This window comes from Mustela nigripes, chromosome 15 (assembly GCF_022355385.1).
Source record: "Mustela nigripes isolate SB6536 chromosome 15, MUSNIG.SB6536, whole genome shotgun sequence".
In the NCBI taxonomy this organism is placed as follows: domain Eukaryota; kingdom Metazoa; phylum Chordata; class Mammalia; order Carnivora; family Mustelidae; genus Mustela; species Mustela nigripes.
This window is the reverse complement of record NC_081571.1, coordinates 39,269,509-39,277,454: the sequence shown is the minus strand read 5'-3', so window position 1 is coordinate 39,277,454 and position 7,946 is coordinate 39,269,509. Positions and strand designations below refer to the sequence as shown.

Below are 7,946 nucleotides of genomic sequence, written 5' to 3'. Positions count from 1 at the left end.
GGGTGCATTTTTGGTAGCACAGATTAGGAACCAAATCACTCTTAGAGTCTGCTTTAAGAAAGTAATTTAAACTAGCTAGTGTAGATGTTTTTTGATATTTTGCTTTTTATCTCTGCATTGTCACCAAAACAAATCACAAAGAGCAGCAATAGATTTTTTATAAAATGTTCTTCTCTAATATATTTGTTAATTTTTAAGAAGATTTTTAAAAATTTATTTATTTGAGAAAGAGAGAGAGCACACAAGTCAGGGGAGCAGCAGGCAGAGGGAGAGGGAGAAGCAAAAGCCTGATGGGGGCCTCAATCCCAGGACCTTGGGATCCTGACCTGAGCAGAAGGCAGACACTTAACCGACTGAGCCCCCAGGTACACTGTGTTAGGAAATTTTCATTTCTGACTCTCTTGTCACATTGTATAGGTATGTACACAGTTATATGTCATCATTCCACATCTACACAAAATAATATTTGTGTTGACTATACAGAAGGTGGGGATAACATTTTGTTCTAATCATTCCCATGTTTTTCGTTACCTCTTTGGTCCATTTCTCCTGATCATAAATGTTACTATTCCTATAAATTTTATTCCTTTAAGAAGCATCTCCACAGAATACATCTCTATTTGTGCAATTTAATCAAGCGTGACTATGCTAGAAGCTTGCTAGACACTATATTTGACAAAATTCTTTTTTGTCTAAGTTTTTCTCATTCCATGTTTCAAACTATACAAGGCTTCATGCTCTGTCATTTGATGTCTACATGATCCTTGTACAAGGTACCTAATCTCTCTGGGTCTCAGTTTCCTCTTTCTTTCTTTTTTTTTTTTTTTTAAGATTTTATTTACTTATTTGACAGACAGAGACCACAAATAGGCAGAGAGGCAGAGAGAGAGGGGAAAGCAAGCTCCCTGCTGAGCAGAGAGCCTGATGTGGGGCTTGATCCCAGGACCCTGAGATCATGACCTGAGCCGAAGGCAGGGGCTTAACACACTGAGCCACCCAAGTACCCCTCAGTTTCCTCTTTCTTAAAGAGGATAATTCTTTCCTTTCAAGGTTGTTGAGAGAGTCCACTACACGTTTGCTCCAACCCTCTTGGCATATGGCAAGAATAGAGGCCATTGGCCAAAGGAGAGATAGAAAGCAGCATAGGACAGAAGGAGCATCATCAAAGACCCAACTCTGTCTTCTCTGCTGCCTAGATTATTTATAACCCTTGCCCATGAACTGAAAAATGACTCCAAGTGAAGGGAAGGAGTAAAGAGAGAGAAAACAAATCCTGAAATAATATGAGTATGTAAAACCATGAGTAAGACAAAGAAACACAAGAGTGCCTGAGTTCACCATGAACTGGCCAGATTGACTTTTCTTCATTAACGTGCGGTTGTAAGGCTCCTTCCATATAGTTTGGTAAGTGCCTCAATCCTCAATATTCTCTGCAATCATAATTTGATCTAGCTTGGGAGACTAGCTGAAAGATTTGGGGAGGAGGACTTTTAACCCCAATTTTATACCCTTTCTCCTTATTATATCCTTCATGGGTAGCCTATCCATTATTATATCCTTTGTGTTGACATCAGCACTCAGGCATCTGCTTCCTTTTGAAGGAGAAAAATCTGTGAGTCACTGCTTGGAAAGTTTTCTCCAATCTTAAGTCACTATTTATTTTGACCTATTACCAATGGAAATATCCTCCCAAAGTCCAGGGCAAATGTCCCCTTTACTCACCTTACTCCCATAATCATCAAATTATGGAAGTCTCTACAGTCTGACCAAGGGTATCAACACTACAAATAATTCCAACGAGGTCATCACAACTTCAAACAGTAATAAGCGGTACCATTAGCAAGAGTCCAGAGAGCAGAGGTCAGGAGTTAGGTTTTCATACAAACTAAAGGCTTCTGAAAGCTTTTACATAGGAAACTGTTTATCAACTCTTTACATCCAGTCACATGGATATGTTTTATTCATCTGGGGAAGTACATATCAGTGAGGCAAAAGAAAAACTTGCCTCGCTAAAGACAACTTTTTTATTGCCATTGGTAATGATGCTTCCTGATAAGAGTCAACACTGCGCCTTCACATTATCTCTTTCTACAACTGTGAGAACCGTCCCGCCACATCAGCAAGAGCAGGAAAATGAAGAGCAAATGAAAACCTGAAAACAACTTGAAGAAAACGGAAGCACCTCCTGTCTCATTACAGAGTTTAATTGAACTGAAAAGTTCTCCCAAAGTTTGGTGCAAACTCATTTGGCAGCAAAACTCAAACTGATATAAGACTGTTTAAAGATTATTTATCCTACTTAGTATGAATATTCATTTCTTTATGAGCCTAAATAACAATGTGCTTGATTACAGGACACACATCATTGGGGACGTTCTATCTCCACACGTGACGTAAGGCATTTAATTACCTTCCTGAAACTCAAAAGCTTCTGAACCCTAAAACTCTTCTAGTCTCAAAGGTTTCAGATAAGGAAGTATGAATTAGTATTAATTTTTCCACTTAGGTTATGTAGAATTATCTAGACATTTTTTTCTTTATGTGGCATTGTACTTGGCCCATGTTCCTGATCCTCATTTCTTCATCTGTTCCCATAAATTATAACGTATCTGAATGAGAGTACTCGGTAATTAATGATAATTAAGCACTTAAAATGATACTATGTGTGCAAACATATATAGAAAACATATATATGTTCATGTATATACAAATATACACCTTGAATTTAGCAAACACAAAGGTTATAACTGATACTTGGATTCAACCATCTGTTCTCAGAAGCAAAGCTTTAATCAAGAGGCCTGACAGTAGGTAGGAATGGATATGACTGAAATATTTGGCTTTAGAGAGGCTATCTTCAGGCAGAGAACTCAAAAACTTCTCTTCAAATTACTAAATATCTTAGGGGAGCCTGATATTCATGGAATCTAATCTATCTATATATGGTTTAAAGAGCTTATATGTGGCATCTATGTCTATGCTGAGCACTGCAAGCATTTTTTCTTGATTATATTGCAGGAGCAGCTAAGGTTTACATTCATTTTGCATAATGGGGATAATAATAGCCACATCAAGAGTTGTTTTGCTGATTGGATAACACATTAAATGTCAAGCCCCTTGCCTGCCACAGGATACCACTGGGAGGTGATGCAGTGAACATTATTATCCTCAGTTTACAGGTGAGGACCGGAAATTGTAGGTGGCTTGCCCCAGGTCACATGACTAGTAAACTGGAAAACTAACACTTAATCTCATTCTGCTGGTGGCAAATTCAGTGTTTTTTCCATACCTTCTCACTATCTAAAATAAATAACGATATCTTTTACCAGTTTTTGAAAATGGAAATGGCTTTATTGCTTTTGTTATTATTCAAATAATAGACACTCATTATATAAACAATTGCATGGTTCTAAAATTGGACAGATATAAAGAAAAGAGTACAATAAAATAACTCATTATTGAATCACCCAGAGAGAACCATGTCTAATTGGGAGTATAACCTTTAAGACCTATTTTTCATGCATAAACACATGTAAATGCAAATGTAACACTTAAAATAGGATAATATATATCATGTCTGTAGTGTGCTTTTTTCATATAAAATATGTTATAGACATGTTTCTAATAAATAAATGTTTTAGTTATGAACTTCGAAGTATTTACTAAAGATGTCCCAAACTGTACATTTTTAAACAAACAAAACAGAAACAGAATCATAAATACAGAGAAGAAAGTGGTGTTGCCAAACTGGAGGGCTTCTTGGGGTGGATGACATAGGTGAAGGGAACTAAGAGGTAGAAGCCTCCAGTTATAAAATAAGTAAGTCACGGGAGTGAAAAATAAAGTATAGGGAATATAGTGAGTAATATTGTAATAGTATGGTGAAAAAGACCTGTATCTTTCTGAAACTCTACTTAATTTATTCTGAAGGTCTACGAGTCTCCTCTTTTGCAACCCAGAACTCATGGCTCAGTATGAGTTTTTATACAGATTAGAAAGAACAAGATCCGGGGCACCTGGATGGCTCTGTGGGTTAAGCCTCTGCCTTTGGCTCAGGTCATGATCTCAGGGTCCTGGGATCGAGCACTGCAGAGGGTTCTCTGCTCACCAGGGAGCCTGCTTTCCCCTCTCTCTCTCTGCCTGCCTCTCTGCCTATTTGTAATCCCTCTGTCAAATAAATAAATTTAATTTTTAAAAAAGGGGGGGTCTACAAGTCAACTTGTTCAATTCCATGGCAGAATCAGTCACTCCTGTGTTTTCTTGGTTTTACACAGTTACATCACTTTAGGACTTTTGTTCTCTCTCTCTTTTCCTTCTCTTCACTTGGGGCAATGTTTCACATCATGGGCAAGAGCTATGAATCACTGAAGGCAGCAAAGACAAGGTTGGACCCTTATGATGCTCTTTTCTTCTTCGTTGCCTTTTACCTGCCTTTTGGCTGACAGTTCTAATCTTGCCACACCTGCTAAGAAGGTTGCAATCACTTTTTGACAACTGGCTGTCAGATGGTACAGTCTACATCCACCTTGTTCCAAACACAAGGTCTCTTCAAGTTTTCTCACCATTCCATCTGTCTTAGTTCAGTCTGCTATAACTAAAATGACATATACTGGGTAGCTGAAAAAATAGATGTGTATATCTCATAATTCTAGAGGCTGGGACGTCTAAGGTCAGGCACTAGCAGATGCATCAGTGCCTGAGGAGATCCCATTTCCCAGTTCATAAACAACCATCTTCTCACTTTGTCCTCACACAGTGAAAGTGGCAGGAGAGGTCTCAGAGTCTCCTTCATAAGGGCACTAATCCCATTCATGAGGGCTTCCCCCTCATGACCTAATCACTTCTCAAAGTACCTCCCTCCCGAAACCATCACATTTAGGGGTTAGGATTTCACATATGAACTTCAGGAGACACAAACATTTCATCCATGACCCCATCTGCGACCTCTCATCTGCTCTTCACGTGCCAAAAGACGTTGCCTATGGGGCCACCTGCTGACAGTCACTGCTATTCTACTACTAGGGTACCATGTTGTGGTAGGCTGAAAATAAACCCCCAAATATTTATATTCTTCTCCCCAGAACTTGTAAATATGTTACCTTACATGGTAAAAGGCACTTTGCTGATGTGATTAATTAAAGATCTTGGTACGGAGAGATTGTAGTGGGTTCTCTTGGTGGGCCCAGTAAATCATGAGGCCTTTCTAAGAGGAAATTGGAAGGGTCAGAAGCGGAAAAGGAGAAATGATGGAACCAGAGAGAAAGAGAGAGCGACTAGAGTGAAAATGTTACGCTGCTGGCGTAACATCCAGAGATGGAGGAAGAAATCACGAGTCAAGGAATGTGGTCAACCTCTGGAAGTCGGAAGAGACGAGGACAGATTCCCTACAGCCTTCAGAAGGAAGTCAGCCAGCCTCTCAGCAGCCTTGATTTTAGGCCATTGAGACTAATTTTAAAGTTTTGACCACTAGACTTGGGAGATAATAAATATGTATTGTTTCAAGCCAATAAGTTTGTGGTAATTTCTTGTAGCAGCAAGAGGAAACTAATACATGCATGAAATATGGCGTTTCTTTAGAAGTCCCGCAGTGTCCCTGGGCTTTATCTAGGGAAATGAAACATAGGTGTCCTCTCCATTGGTCCTCCCCCAGCCTGCTGCCAATCTCAACTGGACTGCTCTTGTCCCCGTTCATCCCTCCTTCAGAACTTGGCCAAGAGAAATGGAGAAAACTACATTCCTTTCAGAGGGCACCACCAGCAGCCAAGTCTATTATCCTCTTCTCTGTGAAGAATGAACTTGTTTCCCTCCTTGACACAGGAAATAACGGGCCAATCATTCCTCCAAATCTATCATTTGTTTTAACACTTCAGGGCTTTGGCTTCTAATATACAAAGTCAAATTTTCAAACTAAACCTCTTTCTCTCACAAAGTCCACTCAGGCAAACTTAAAGCTTCTCAATTTGAGTTTAAAATTTCATTCACAAACATATGTGTTCTGTTATATTTGTCCTTCTCCTGAGCCAATGAAGGCACTGCTTCAGTGCTGTATAAAGAGAAAATCTGGGCAAATATTATGGCAATTTAACCTTGTTCACATAGACCTCCATCAACATTTTTAATATTTGCAGAATATTTCATTATATGGTTACTCCAGAACTTATTTACTCAATTCCCCTTTGATGAGTATTTTGATTGTTGTCAAATTTTTACTAGCGTAAAAAATGCAGACATGAATATTCTTGTATATACATTTCTGAAGAGAAAAATAAAAGAGTATAAAATCATCTCTTTAAGGAAAAGCCTTAGAAACAGATTTTCTAGATCAAAATTTATGCATATTTTACATTTAGGAACTTACTGCCCACTTGCTTTTCTTCTACAGTGGAAGTAAAAGAGGAGTCATCTTACACTTGTACCAATTTTTTCTTTCATCTGTACTCCAGGGTGTGAGGTCCCAATCTGTCCATACTCTGGCTAATTACAGGTGCTATTCATTTTTCCTTTATCCTCAGTGGACCCAAAATAAGATCAAACTGGTATTTTACTTTGTCTATCTTTGATTATTAGTCAGGCTAATATTTTTTGTTTATTGGACATTTTTATTCCTTCTCTAGATTCACCAATCATACTCTCAGCCCATTTTTCTACATCTTCTTCAGATTAGTCTTTGTACACCATCCCAATTTCCCCCATGCTTGTCACTTACCTTTCTCTTTGTATTTATTTTCCCTTTTTCATTTTCCTTTTTTGTTGTCGTTTTTCTTTTGGAAGCATAGTTCACACACAATGTTACATTAGCTGAAGGTGTACAACACAGGGATACCACATCTCTCTACGTCATGCTGTGTTCGCCACATGTGTAGCTCCCATCTGTCACCATACAAAGCTATTGCTATACCATTCCCTATGCTGTGCCTTTATTTCTGTGACTTACTCATTCCATAACTAGCAGCCCATGTCTCCCACTCCCCTTCACCTATTTTGCCCATCCCCCAACCTCGTTCCCTCTGGCAACCATCATGGGTCTGTTTCTGCTTTGTTTGTTTTGTTTTTTAGATTCTACATATTTTGTTTTATTTTAAAGATTCTACATATTTAAAACTTTACTTTTATGGCTTCTCTGCCCCGTGAGATTGTCAAGTATGTCAATCATTCCTTTAAATGTTTTGATTTAGGTAGTACTCCAGCTTTTAATTATAGTGCTGTTTGTGATTTGCAGAATGTGGTATCTGAATGCTTGGATCAAGGAGGCATATTTAAAAAGAAAAACTTTTTGGTGACACATGTCAACAGGCTTTATTTCATAATAAATAAATAAATGTACTTTGATTTAATGGACGACTCGGGGTCTTTAAAAGCTGTCAGTTGTAACTGAATGACTTTCTGAAGTTATACAGTTATGTTTATAACAGCTTGTCCCCAAGAAAGCAGTCATTTAATGTTGTGGCTCAACTAACAAGTTATGCTTCACATTTGGCACCTCTTCCTTCTACAAACTAATAGCCTTTCTAAAACCCATTCACCTGACACTTCTCTTCCTGCCATGCCTGTTCTTTGCAGAATTATTTAGATTTTCAAAAGAATTTGAAATGCTTAGTCTCTAAACAGTTTCTCTCAATGTAGCCTCTTGCTATTCAGACTTAGGTAACAGGACTTTAATCACTATTGAGCCCACCAGAGCTACCTATGTGTCCACTGAGAGGCTAGACTGCTTGGTTAGGTGGGCGTGTATCTCACGTCTTTGAGGGAAATGTATCCTCTACAGTAACCAGGAGGAAGGAAACCCTGTGAGGGTGTTGACACCAGATTACCAGGTCAAACATCTGGACTAAAATGAATGGTTAGTTCAGTGAGGGGATTTACCTGGCATTTACTGAAGCAGTTGTTGATATGGATTAATGAAAACAATCTGCGATTTGGTATTTTGTGAATAGAAATCCTATTTT

General features: G+C 38.5%; 1 pseudogene; it reads left to right on the top strand.

The window, feature by feature from the left end:
• The first annotated feature begins 3,888 nt into the window (after nt 1-3,888).
• Nucleotides 3,889-4,005, top strand: LOC132003063 (small nucleolar RNA SNORA40; annotated as a pseudogene).
• Nucleotides 4,006-7,946: the final 3,941 nt, after the last annotated feature.